Consider the following 17,144-nt stretch of genomic DNA (forward strand, 5'->3'; position numbering starts at 1 on the left):
AAATACCCACACCGCTATCTGTATAAACATGGAAATAACTATGTCGCCATGTGTAAAAACATGGAAATATCTACACAGTCATCGGTATAAACATGGAAATATCTACACCTCCATCTATATAAACATGGAAATACCTACACTGCCATCTGTATACACATGGAAATATCTACACAGCCATCCGTATAAACATGGAAATATCTACACCGCTATCTCTATGAACATGGAAATACGTACAATGCTATCTAAATAAACATGGAAATATCTACACCTTTTTCTGTATAAACATGGAATTATCTACATGGCTATCTCTATAAACATGGAAATATCTACACCACCATCTGTATAACCATGGAAATACCTACACAGTCATCTGTATAAATATGGAAATATCTCCACCGCTCTCTGTATAAACATGGTAATATCTATACTGCCATCTGTATAAACATGGAAATATCTAAACTGCCATCTCTATAAACAAGGAAATCTCTACATCGCTATCTTTATAAGCATGGAAATAGCCACACCGCTATCTGTATAAACATGGAAATATCTACATGACCATCTGTATAAACATGGAAATATCTACACCCCCATCTGTATAAATATGGAAATATCTACACTGCCATCTGTATACACATGGAAATATCAACACAGCCATCTGTGTAAACATGGAAATATCTACATTGCTAGCTATATAAATATGGAAATACCTACACCGCTACCTGTATAAACATGGAAATATCTACACCGCTATCTTCATAAACATGGAAATGTCTACAACGATATCTCTATAAACTTGGTAATATCTACAACACTATCTGTAGAAACTTGAAATTTCTACACCGCTATCTGTATAAATATGGATATATCTACACCACTATCTCTATAAACTTGTAAATGTCTACACTGCTATCTGTAGAAACAAGGAAATATCCACATGGCTATCTCTGTAAACATGGAAATATTTACAGAGCCATCTGTATAAACATGGAAATAGCTACACAGTCATCTGTATAAACATGGAAATATCTACACCACTATCTGTATAAACATGGAAATATCTACGGAGCCATGTGTATAAACATGGAAATAGCTACACAGTTATCTGTATAAACATGGAAATATCTACACCACTATCTGTATAAACATGGAAATATCTACACTGCCATCTGTATAAACATGGAAATATCTACACAGCCATCTCTACAAACATGGAAATATCTACATCGCTATCTGTGTAAACATGGAAATAGCCACACCGCTGTCTGTATAAACATGGATATATCTACACCGCCATCTGTAAAAACATGGAAAAATCTACAGAGTCATCTGTATAAACAGGGAAATATCTACACCTCCATCTGTATAAACATGGAAATATCTACACTGTCATCTGTATAAACATGGAAATAGCCACACAGCTATCTGTACAAACATGGAAATATGTACACCGCTATTTCTATAAACCTGGAAATATCTACACCGCCATCTGTATAAACATGGAAATATATACACAGTCATCTGTATTAACATGGAAATAACTACACTTCTATCTGTATAAACATGGAAATATGTACACCGCTATCTGTATAAACATGGAAATATCTACAACGCTATCTGTATAAATATGAAAATATCTACACCGTTATCTCTATAAACATGGAAATGTCTACACCGCTATCTATATCAACATGGAAATATCTACATGACTATCTCTATAAACATGGAAATATCTGTACCGGTATCTGTATTAACTTGGAAATATCTACCACGCTGTCTCTATAAACTTGGAAATATATGCACCCCTATCTGTATAAATATGGATATACCTACAACGCTATCTCTATAAACTTGTAAATGTCTACACCTCTATCTGTATAAACATGGAAATATCTACATGGCTATCTCTATAAACATGGAAATATCTACACCGCCATCTGTATAAACATGGAAATACCTACACAGTCATCTGTATAAACATGGAAATACCTACACCACTATCTGTATAAACATGGAAATATCTACACTGCCCTCTGTATAAACATGGAAATATCTACACAGCCATCTCTATAAACATGGAAATATCTACATCGCTATCTGTATAAACATGGAAATAGCCACACCGCTATCTGTAAAAACATGGATATAACTACACCGCCATCTGTAAAAACATGGAAATATCTACACAGTCAACTGTATAAACAGGGAAATATCTACACCTCCATCTGTATAAACATTTAAATATCTACACTGCCATCTGTTTACACCTGGAAATACCTACACAGCCATCTGTATAAACATGGAATTATCTTCACCGCTATCTCCATAAACATGGAAATATGTACACCGATATCTGTATAAACATCGAAATATCTACACTGCAAGCTCTATAAACATGGAAATATCTCCACCGCTATCTGTATAAACATAGAAATATCTCCACCACTATCTATATAAACATGGAACTATCTACAACTCTATGTGTATAAACATGGAAATTTCTACACTGCTATCTGTATAAATATGGATATATGTACACCACTATCTCTATAAACGTGGAAATGTCTACACCGCTATCTGTATAAACATGGAAATATCTACATGGCTATCTCTATAAACATGGAAATATCTACACCACCATCTGTATAAACATGGAAATACCTACACAGTCATCTGTATAAACATGGAAATATCTACACCTCCATCTGTATAAAAATGGAGATATCTACACTGCCATCTGTATACACACGGAAATACATCCACAGCCATCTGTACAAACATGGAAATATCTACACTGCTATCTCTATAAACATGGAAATACCTACACCGCTTTCTGTATAAACATGGAAATATCTACATTGCTATCTGTATAAACATGGAAATATCTACACCGATATCTGTATAATCTTGGAAATATCTCCACCGCCATCTGTGTAAACATGGGAACAACTCCACTGCTATCTGTATAAACATGAAAATAGCTCCACCGCTATCTATATAAACATGGAAATATCTTCATCGCTATCTGAATAAACATGGAAATATCTACACCGCTATCTGTATAAACATGGAAATATCTACACCGCTATCTGCATAAACACGGAAACATCTTCATTGCTCTCTGACTACACATGGAAATATCTACACTGCCATCCGTATACACATGGAAATAGCCACACCGCCATCTGTATAAACATGGAAATATCTACACCGCCATCTGAATAAACATGGAAATATCTACAGGGCTATCTCTATGAATATGGAAATATCTACACCGCTATCTCTATAAAAAGGGAAATATCTACACCGCCATCTGTATAAACATGGAAATATATACACAGTCATCAGTATAAACATGGAAATAACTACAACGATATCTGTATAAACATGGAAATATCTACACTGCAATCTGTAAAAAAATGGAAATATCTACACCGCTATCTGAATAAATATGGAAATATCTACACCACTATCTCTATAAACATGGAAATGTCTACAGCGCTATCTGTATAAACATGGAAATATCTACACCGCCATGTAAATAAACATAGAATTATGTACACAGCTATCTGTATAAATATGGAAATACCTACAATGCTGTCTCTATAAACATGGAAATATCTACACAGCTATCAGTACAAACATGGAAATATCTACACCGCTATCTCTATAAACATGGAAATACCAACACCGCTATCTGTATAAATATGTAAATATCTACACCGCTATCTCTATAAACATGAAAATGACTACACCGCTATTTGTATCAACATGGAAATATCTACATCGCTATCTCTATAAACATGGAAATATCTACACCGCCATCTGTATAAATATGGAAATACCTACACAGTCATCTGTATAAACATGGAAATATCTACACCACTATCTGTATAAACATTGAAATATCTACAATGCCATCTGTATAAACAAGGAAATATTTACACTGCCATCAGTATACACATGGAAATATGTACACAGCCATCTGTATAAACATGGAAATATCTACACCGCTATCTCTATAAACATGAAAATACCTACACGGCTATATGAATAAACATGGAAATATCTACACCGCTATCTGTATAAACTGGGAAATATCTACACCGCTATCTCTATAGACATGGAAATATCTACACTGCCATCTGTATACACATGGAAATATCTACACAGCCACCTGTGTAAACATGGAAATACCTACAACGCTATCTCTAGAAACATGGAAATACCTACACGGCTATCTGTATAAGCATGGAAATATCTACACTGCTATCTGTATAAACTTGGAAATATCTGCACCGCTATCTTTATAAACTTGGAAATATCTACACCGCTATCTGTATAAACTTGGAAATGTCTACACCGCTATCTGTATAAATATAGATATAACTACCCCTCTATCTCTATAAACTTGGAAATGTCTACACCGCTATCTGTATAAACATGGAAATATCTACATGGCTATCTCTGAAACAATGAAATATCTGCGCCGCCATCTGTATAAACATGGAAATTCCTACACAGTCATCTGTATAAACATGGAAATATCTACACCACTATCTGTATAAACATGGAAATATCTACACTGCCATCTGTATAAACATGGAAATATCTAAACAGCCATCTCTACAAACATTGAAATATCTACATCGCTTTCTGTATAAACATGGAAATATGCACACCGCTATCTGTATAAACATGGATATATCTACACCACCATCTGTAAAAACATGGAAATATCTACACAGTCATCTGTATACACATGGAAATACCTACAAAGCCATCTGTATAAACATGGAAATATGTACACCGCTATCTCTATAAACTTGGAAATGTCTACACCGCTATCTGTATAAACATGGAAATAACTCCACAGCTCTCTGTATAAACATGGAGATATGTACACCGCAATCACTATAAACATGGAAATATCTAAACAGCTTTCTGTATAAACATGGAAATATCTACAACGCTATCAATACAAACAGGGAAATATCTACACCTGTATCTGTATAAACATGTAAATATATACACAGTCATCTGTATAAACATGGAAATAACTACACAGGTCTCTGTATAAACATGGAAATATCTACACTGCTATCTGTACAAACATGGAAATACCTACACCGCTATCTACATAAATATGGAAATATCTACACCGCTATCTCTATAAACATGGAAATGACTACACCGCTATCTGTATAAGCATGGAAATATCTACATGGCTATCTCTATAAACATGGAAATATCTACACCGCCATCTGTATGAACATGGAAATACCTACACAGTCATCAGTATAAACATGGAAATATCTACACAGCCATCTCTATAAACATGGAAATATCTACATCGCTCTCTGTATAAACTTGGAAATAGCCACACTGCTATCTGTATAAACATGGAAATATCTACACCGCCATCTGTAAAAACATAGAAACATCTACACAGTCATCTATGTAAACATGAAAATACCTACACCAATATCTGTATAAACATGGAAATATCTTCACCGCTATCTGTATAAACATGGAAATACCTTCACTGCTATCTGTATAATGTTGGAAATATGTACACCGCTATCTGTATAAATATGGATATATCTACACCGATATCTCTTTAAACTTCGTAATGTCTACACCGCCATCTGTATAAACATGGAAATATCTACATGGCTATCTCTATAAACATGGTACTATCTACACTGCCATCTATATAAACCTGGAAATACCTACACAGGCATCTGTATAATAATAGAAATATCTACACCACTATTTGTATAAACATGGAAATATGTACACTGCCATCTGTATAAACATGGAAATATCTATATGACTATCTCTATAATCATGGAAATATCTACACCACCATCTGCATATACATGGAAATAACTTCACAGTCAGCTGTATAAACAAGTAAACAGCTACACAGCCATCTCTATAAACATGGAAATATCTACATCGCTATCTGTATAAACATGGAAATATCTACAGAGCTATCTGTATAAACATGGAAATATCTACATCGCTTTCTGTATAAACATGGAAATAGAAACACCGCTATCTGTATAAACATGGAAGTGTGTGCACCGCCATCTGAAAAAACATGGAGATATCCACACAGTCATCTGCATAAACATGGAAATATCTACACCTCCATCTGTAAACATGGAAATATCTACACTGCCATCTGTATACACATGGAAATATCTACACAGCCATCTGTATAAACATGGAAATATCTACACCGCTATCTCTATAAACATGGAAATATCTACACCTCTATTTGAATAATCATGGAAATATCTACACCACCATCTGTACAAACATGTAAATATGTACACCGCTATCTGTATAAATGTGGAAATATCTACACCGCTATCTGTATAAACATGGATTTATCTACACCGCTATCTGTATAACCAATGAAATATCTACATCGCTATCTGTATCAACATGGAAATATCTACACTGCCATCTGTATAAACATGGAAATAGCCACACAGCTATCTGTATAAACATGGAAATAAATACACCACCATCTGAATTAACATGGAAATAACTACACGGCTATCTGTATAAATATGGAAATATCTACAAGGCTATCTCTATAAACATGAAAATATCTACACAGCTCTCTGTATAAACATGGAAATATGTACACCACTATCTCTATAAACTTGGAAACATCTACACAGCCATCTGTATAAACATGGAAATAACTACATTTCTATCTGTATAAACATGGAAATATGTACACCACTATCTGTATAAACATGGAAATATCTACAACGCTATCTACATAAATATGGAAATATCTACACCGTTATCTCTATTAACATGGAAATGTCTACACCGCTATCTATATCAACATGGAAATATCTACATCGCTATCTGTATAAACATGGAATTAGCCACACCGCTATCTGTATAAACACTGAAATATCTACACCGCCATCTGCATAAACATGGAAATATCTACACAATCATCTGTATAAACATAGAAACATCTACACCGCCCTCTGAATAAACATGGAAATATCTACACGTATATCTGTAAAACTATGGAAATATCTACAACGCCATCTGTATAAACATGGAAACATCTACACAGCTATCTGTATAAACATGGAAATCTCTACACCGCTATCTCTATAAACAGGGTAATATCTACACTGCCAACTGTATAAACATGGAAATAACTACACCGCTATCTGTATAAACATGGAACTATCTACACTGCTATATGTATAAACATGGAAATATCTACACCGCTATCTGAATAAATACGGAAATATCTACACCACTATCGGTATAAACATGGGAATATCTACACCGCTATCTGTATAAACATGGAAATATATATGAGACTATCTCAATAATCATGGAAATATCTACACCACCATCTGTATATACCTGGAAATACCTTCACAGTCAGCTGTATAAACAAGTAAATATCTACACAGCCATCTCTATAAACATGGAAATATCTACATCGCTATCTGAATGAACATGGAAATATCTACAGAGCTATCTGTATAAACATGGAAATATCTACATCGCTTTCTGTATAAACATGGAAATAGCCACACCGCTATCTGTATAAACATGGAAATATATACACCGCCATCTGAAAAACATGGAAATATCCACACAGTCATCTGTATAAACATGGAAATATCTACATCTCCATCTGTATAAACATGGAAATATCTACACTGCCATCTGTATACACATGGAAATGTCTACACAGCCATCTGTATAAACATGGAAATATCTACACCGCTATCTCTATAAACATGGAAATATATACACCTCTATTTGAATAATCATGGAAATATCTACACCGCCATCTGTACAAACATGGAAATATGTACACCGCTATCTGTATAAAGGTGGAAATATCTACACTGCTATCTGTATAAACATGGATATATCTACACCGCTATCTCTATTAACATGGAAATGCCTACACCGCTATCTATATCAACATGGAAATATCTACATGACTATCTCCATAAACATGGCAATATCTGCACCACTATCTGTATAAACTTGGAAATCTCTACCCCGCTATCTCTATAAACTTGGAAATATCTGCACCCATATCTGTATAAATATGGATATACCTACAACGCTATCTCTATAAACTTGGAAATGTCTACACCGCTATCTGTAAACATGGAAATATCTACATGACTATCTCTATAAACATGGAAATATTTACACCGCCATCTGTATAAACAAGGAAATACCTACACAGTCAACTGTATAAACATGGAAATACCTACACCACTATCTGTATAAACATGGAAATATCTACACTGCCCTCTGTATAAACACGGAAATATCTACACAGCCATCTCTATAAACATGGAAATATCTACGTCGCTGTCTGCATAAACATGGAAATAGCCACACCGCTATCTGTATAAACATGGATATTTCTACACCGACATGTGTAAAAACATGGAAATATCTACACAGTCATCTGTATAAACAGGGAAATATCTACACCTCCATCTGTATAAACATGGAAATATCTACACCGCTATCTGTATAAATATGGAAATATCTACCCCGCTATCAGTATAAACATAGAAATATCTACACCGCGATATGTATAAACTCGGAAATAACTACAACGCTATCTGTATGAATATGGATATATCTACACCACTATCTCCATAAACTTGGAAATGTCTACACCGCTATCTGTATAAACATGGAAATATCTACATGGCTATCTCTATAAACATGGAAATATCTACACCACCATCTGTATAAACATGGAAATACCTACACAGTCATCTGTATAAACATGGAAACATCTACACCTCCATCTGTATTAACATGGAAATATCCACACTGCCATCTGTGTACACATGGGAATACCTACACTGCCATCTGTATAAACAAGGAAATATCTATACCGCTATCTCTATAAACATGGAAATACCTACACTACCATCTGTATAAACATGGAAATTTCTACACTGCTATCTGTATCAACATGGAAATACCTGCTCCGCCGTCAGTATAAACCTGGAAATATCTCCACCGCCATCTGTGTAAACATGGAAATATCTCCACCGCTATCTGTATGAACATGGAAATATCTCCACCGCCATCTCTATAAACATGGAAATATCTCCACCGCTATTTCTATAAACATGGAAATATCTACACTGTCATCAGTGTAAACAGGGAAATATCTACACCTCCTTTTGTATAAACATGGAAATATCTACACTATCATCTGTATACACATGGAAATACCTACAAAGCCATCTGTATAAACATGGAAATATCTACACCGCTACCTCTATAAACTTGGAAATGTCTACACCGCTATCTGTATAAACATGGATATATATACACAGTCATCTGTATAAACAAGAAAAATAACTACACAGGTCTCTGTATAAACATGAAAATATCTACACCGCTATCTGTATAAACATGGAAATAACTACACCGCTATCTGAATAAATATGGAAATATCAACACCGCTATCTCTATAAACATGGAAATGACTACACCGCTATCTGAATAAACATGGAAATATCTACAACGCAATCTGTATGAACATGGATATATATACACCTCCATCTGTATACACATGGAAATATCTACACTGCCATCTGTATACACATGGAAATATCTACACTGCCATCTGTGTAAACATGGAAATACCTACACCGCTATATCTAGAAACATGGAAATACCTACACCTCTATCTGTATAAGCATGGAAATATCTACACTGCTATCTGTATAAACATGGAAATATCTACACCGCTATCTTTATAAACATGGAAATATCTACACCGCTATCTTTATAAACATGGAAATATCTACACTGCTATCTGTATAAACTTGGAAATGTCTACACCGCTATCTGTATAAATATGGATATATCTACCCGTCTATCTCTATAAACTTGGAAATGTCTACACCGCTTTCTGTATAAACATGGAAATATCTACATGGCTATCTCTGTAAACATTGAAATATCTGCACCGCCATCTGTATAAAAATGGAAATACCTACACAGTCATCTGTATAAACATGGAAATATCTACACCACTATCTGAATAAACATGGAAATATCTACACTGCCATCTCTACAAACATGGAAATATCTACATCGCTATCTGTATAAACATGGAAATACCCACACCGCTGTCTGTATAAACATGGATATATATACACCGCCATCTGTAAAAACATGGAAATATCTACACAGTCATCAGTGTAAACAGGGAAATATCTACACCTCCATTTGTATAAACATGGAAATATCTACACTGTCATCTGTATACACATGGAAATACCTACAAAGCCATCTGTATAAACATGGAAATATCTACACCGCTATCTCTATAAACCTGGAAATGTTTACACCGCTATCTGTATAAACATCGAAATAACTCCAACGCTCTCTGTATAAACATGGATATATCTATTCCGCTATCTCTATAAACATGGAAATATCTCCACCGCTCTCTCTATAAACATGGAGATATGTACACCGCAATCTCTATAAACATGGAAATATCTAAAAAGCTATCTGTATAAACATGGAAATAACTACAACGCTATCTCTATAAACAGGGAAATATCTACACAGCTATCTGTATAAACATGGAAATATATACACAGTCATCTGTATAAACATGGAAATAACTACACAGGTCTCTGTATAAACATGGAAATGTCTACACTACCATCTGTATAAACATGGAAATATCTACACAGCCATCTCTATAAACATGGAAATATCTCCACTGCTATCTCTATAAACATGGAAATACGTACAACGCTATCAGTATAAAAATGGAAATATCTACACCGCTATCTGTATAAACATGGAAATATCTACACCGCTATCTGTGTAAACATGGAAATATCTACACCGCTATCTGTATAAGCATGGATATACCAACACTGCTATCTGTATAAACATGGAAATATCTACACCGCTAACAGTATAAACATAGAAATATCTAAAGAGTCATCTGTATAAACATGGAAACTTGTACACCCATATCTGTATAAACATGGAAATATCTACACCACTCTCTGTATAAATATGGAAATATCTACACCACTATCTCTATACACATGGAAATATCTACACCGCTATCTGTATAAACATGGAAGTACACCGCTATCTGTATGAACATGGAAATATCTACTCCGCCATCTGTAAAAACATGGAAATATCCACACAGCCATCTGTATAAACACGGAAATAACTACACCGCTATCTGTATAAACATGGAAATATCTACACCGCTATCTGTGTAAACATGGAAATATCTACACCGCTATCTGTATAAGCATGGATATACCAACACTGCTATCTGTATAAACATGGAAATATCTACACCGCTAACAGTATAAACATAGAAATATCTAAAGAGTCATCTGTATAAACATGGAAACTTGTACACCCATATCTGTATAAACATGGAAATATCTACACCACTCTCTGTATAAATATGGAAATATCTACACCACTATCTCTATACACATGGAAATGTCTACACCGCTATCTGTATAAACATGGAAGTACACCGCTATCTGTATGAACATGGAAATATCTACTCCGCCATCTGTAAAAACATGGAAATATCCACACAGCCATCTGTATAAACACGGAAATAACTACACCGCTATCTGTATAAAGATGGATATATCTACACCGCTATCTCTATAAAGATGGAAATATCTACACCCATATCTGAATAAACATGGAAATATCTACACCGTTATCTCTATAAACATGGAAACACCTACAACGTCATCTGTATAAACTTGGAAATATCTACGCAGTCATCTGTATAAACATGGAAATAATTACACCGCTCTCTGTATAAATATGGAAATATCTACACCGCTATCTCTATACACATGAAAATATCTTCACCGCTATATGTATAAACATGGAAATATCTACACTGCCATCTCCAAAAACATGGAAATATCTATACCGCCATCTGTAAAAACATAGAAATGTCTACACAGTCACCTGTATAAACATGGAAATATCGACACCACCATCTGTATTAACATGAAAATATCTACACCGCCATCTGTATAAACATGGAAATATCTACACCGGGAGCTGTATAAACATGGAAATACCTACTTCGCTATCTGTATAAACATGGAAATACCAACAACGCTATCTGTATAAACATAGAACTATCTACACCACCATCTGTGTAAAAATGGAAATATCTACACCGCTATCTATATAAACATGGAAATATCTACTCTGCCATCTGTAAGAAGATGTAAATATCTGCACCGTGAGGTGTATAACCATGGAAATATCTACACCGCTCTCTGTATAATCATGGAAATACCAACATTGCTATCTGTATAAACATGGAAATAGCTACACCGCTATCAGTATAAACATGGAAATATTTACACCGCTATCTCTATAAACATGGAAATACCTACACCGCTATCTCTATAAACATGGAAATATCTACACCACTATCTCCATAAACAAGGAAGTATATAAACCGCCATCTCTATAAACATGGAAATATCTACACCGCCATCTACATAAACAAGGAAATATCTACACCGCCATCTTTATACACATGGAAATATCTACACCGCTATCCTTATAAACATGGAAATATCCACACCGCCATCTGTAAAAACATGGAAATCTCTACAAAGTCATCTGTATAAACATGGAAATATCTACACCACAATCTGTATAAACATGGAAATATCTACACTGCCATCTGTATTCACATGTCAATATCTACACAGCGATCTGTATAAACTTGGAAATATCTACACTGCCATCTGTATACACATGTAAATATCTACACAGCCGTCAGTATATACATGGAAATATCTACACCGCTATCTCTAAATACATGGAAATAACTACACCGCTATCTGTATAAACATGGAAATATCTACACCGCTATCTCTATCAACATAGAAATATCTCCAATGCCATCTCTATAAACATGAAAATACCTACACTGCCATCTCCATAAACATGGAGCTATCTAGAGCGCCATCTGTATAAACATGGAAATACCAACAACGCTATCTGTATAAACATGGAAATATCTACACTGCCATCTGTTTAAACATGTAAATACCTACACCGTGAGCTGTATAAACATGGAAATATCTTCACCGCTATCTCTATAAACATGGAAATACCTACACTGCCATCTGAATAAACATGGAAATATCTACACGGCTGTCTGTATAAATATGGAAATATCTACACCGCTATCTCTATAAATATGGAAATGTCTACACAGCTCTCTGTATAAACATGGAAATACCTACAACACCATCTCTATAAACATGGAAATATCTGCACCACCATCTGCATAAACAGGGAAATATATACACAGTCATCTGAATAAACATGGAAATAACTAAACTTCTGTCTGTATAAATATGGAAATATCTACACTGCGGTCAATATAAACATGGAAATATCAACACCGCCATCTGTATAAATACGGAAATATCTAAACCGCTATCTCTATAAACATGGAAATGTCTACACCGCTATCTGTATAAACATGGAAATATCTACACTGCTATTTGTATAAACTTGGAAATTTCTACAAGGCAATCTCTAAATATATGGATATATCCAGACCGCTATCTCTATAAACTTGGAAATGTCTACATCGCTATCTGTAACATGGAAATATCTACATGGCTATCTCTATAAACATGGAAATATCTACACCGCCATCTGTTTAAACATGGAAATACCTACACAGTCCTCTGTATAAACATGGAAATATCTACATCACTATCTTTATAAACATGGAAATATCCACACTACTATCAGTATAAACATGGATATATCTACACTGCCATCTGTATCAACATGGAAATATGTACACAGCCATCTCTAGAAACATGGAAATATCTACATTGCTATCTGTATAAACTTGGAAATAGCCACACCGCTATCTGTATAAACACGGAAATTTCTACACTGCCATTTGTAAAAACATGGAAATATCTACACAGTCATCTGTATAAAGATGGGAATATCTACACCTCCATCTGTATAAACATGGAAATATCTACACTGTCATCTGTATACACATGGAAATACCTACAAAACCATCTATACAAACATGGAAATATCTACACCGCCATCTCTATAAACATGGAATTATCTCCACCGCTATCTGTATAAAAATGGAAATATCTCCACTGCTCTCTGTGTAAACATGGAAATATCTACACCGCTATCTGTATAAATATGGAAATATCTACACCGCTATCTCTGTAAAGATGGAAATGTCTACACCCTTTCGGTATAAACATGGAAATATCTACATGACTATCCCTATAAACATGGAAATATCTACACCGCCATCTGTATAAACATGGAAATACCTACACAGTCATCTGTATAAACATGGAAATATCTACACCACTATCTGTATGAACATGGAAATTTCTACACTGCATTCTGTATTAACATGGAAATATCTACACAGCCATCTCTATAAACATGGAAATCTCTACATCGCTATTTGTATAAACCTGGAAATAGCCACACCGCTATCTCTATAAACATTGAACTATCTACACCACCATCTTTAAAAACATGGAAATATTTACACAGTCATCTGTATAAACATGGAAATATCTACACCACCATCTGTATAATCATCGAAATATCTACACTGCTGTCTGTATTCACATGGAAATATCTACGCAGCCATCTGCATAAACATGGAAATATTTACACTGACATCTGTATACACATGTAAATAACTACACAGCCATCAGTGTATACATGGAAATATCTACACGGCTATCTCTAAAAACATGGAAATACCTAAACTGCTATCTCCATAAACATGGAAATATCTAGACCACTATCTCTATAAACATGGAAAAATCTACACCACCATCTATATAACCATGGAAATACATACACAATCATCTGTATATCCATGGAAATATCTACACTTCTATCTGTATAAACATGGAAATATCTACTCCGCCATGTGTAAAAACATGGAAATATCCACACAGTCATCTGTATAAACATGGAAATATCTACACCACCATCTATACAAACTTAAAATTATCTACACTGCCATCTGTATACACATGTAAAGATCTACACAGCCATCAGTATATACACGGAAATATCTACACCGCTATCTCTATAAACATGGAAATATCTGTACCGGCATCTGTAAAAATATGGAAATCTCTACAAAGTCATCTGTATAAACTTGGAAATATCTACAAGGCTATCTGTATAAACATGGAAATATCTACACCATGATCTGTATAAACAGGGAAATATCTACACCGCTATCTGAATAAAGATGGAAATATCTACACCGCTATCTCTATAAAGATGGAAATATCTACACCCATATCTGTATAAACATGGAAATATCTACACCGTTATCTCCATAAACATGGAAACACCTACAACGTCATCTGTATAAGCTTGGAAATATCTACAGAGTCATCTGTATAAACATGGAAATATCTACACTGCCATCTGTATAAACATGGAAATATCTACACCACTATCTGTATAAGCATGGAAATATCTACACCGCCATCTGTAAAAACATGGAAATATCTACACAGTCATCTGTATAAACATGGAAATATCTACACCACCATCTGTATAAACATTGAAATATCTACACTGCCATCTGTATACACATGGAAATATATACACAGCCATCCGTGTAAACATGGTACTATCTACACAGCTATCTCTATAAACATGGAAATAACTACACTGCCATCCGAATAAACATGGAAATATCTACACGGCTATCTGTATAAATATGGAAATATCTACATCGCTCTCTGTATAAACATGGAAATATCTACACCGCTATCTCTATAAACATGGAAATGTCTACACCCTTTCTGTATAAACATGGAAATATCTACATGGCTATCTCTATAAACATGGAAATATCTACTCCGCCATCTGTATAAACATGGAAATACCTACACAGTCATCTGTATAAACATGGAAATAACTACATCACTATCTGTATAAGCATGGAAATACCAACACTGCTATCTGTATAACCATGGAAATATCTACACCGCTATCAGTATAAACATGGAAATATCTTCAAAGTCATCTGTATAAACATGGAAATATATACACCCATATCTGTATAAACATGGAAATATCTACACCACTCTCTGTATAAATATGGAAATATCTACACTGCTATCTCTATACACATGGAAATATCTACACCGCTATTTGTATAAACATGGAAGTACACCGCAATCTGTATAAACAAGGAAATATCTACTCCGCCATGTGTAAAAACATGGAAATATCCACACAGTCATCTGTATAAACATGGAAATATCTACACCACCATCTACACAAACTTAAAAATATCTACACTGCCATCTGTATACACATGTAAAGATCTACACAGCCATCAGTATATACACGGAAATATCTACACCGCTATCTCTATAAACATGGAAATATCTGTACCGGCATCTGTAAAAATATGGAAATCTCTACAAAGTCATCTGCATAACTTGGAAATATCTACAAGGCTATCTGTATAAACATGGAAATATCTACACCATGGTCTGTATAAACATGGAAAATCTACACCGCTATCTGAATAAAGATGGAAATATCTACACCGCTATCTCTATAAAGATGGAAATATCTACACCCATATCTGTATAAACATGGAAATATCTACACCGTTATCTCCATAAACATGGAAACACCTACAACGTCATCTGTATGAGCTTGGAAATATCTACACAGTCATCTGTATAAACATGGAAATATCTACACTGCCATCTGTATAAACATGGAAATATCTACACAGCCATGTGTAAACATGGAAATATCTACACCCCAATCTGCATAAACATGGAAATATCTGCACCGCTCTCTGTATAAATATGGAAATATCTACACTGCTATCTCTATACACATGAAAATATCTACACCGCTATCTGTATAAACATGGAAATATCTACACCGCTATCTGTATAAATATGGAAATATCTACACAGCTATCTGTATAAACATGGATATATCCACACAGCCCTCTGTATAAACATCTAAATATCTACACAGCCATC

The sequence above is a fragment of the Pan paniscus genome, chromosome 19 (genome assembly GCF_029289425.2).
Source record: "Pan paniscus chromosome 19, NHGRI_mPanPan1-v2.0_pri, whole genome shotgun sequence".
In the NCBI taxonomy this organism is placed as follows: Eukaryota; Metazoa; Chordata; class Mammalia; order Primates; family Hominidae; genus Pan; species Pan paniscus.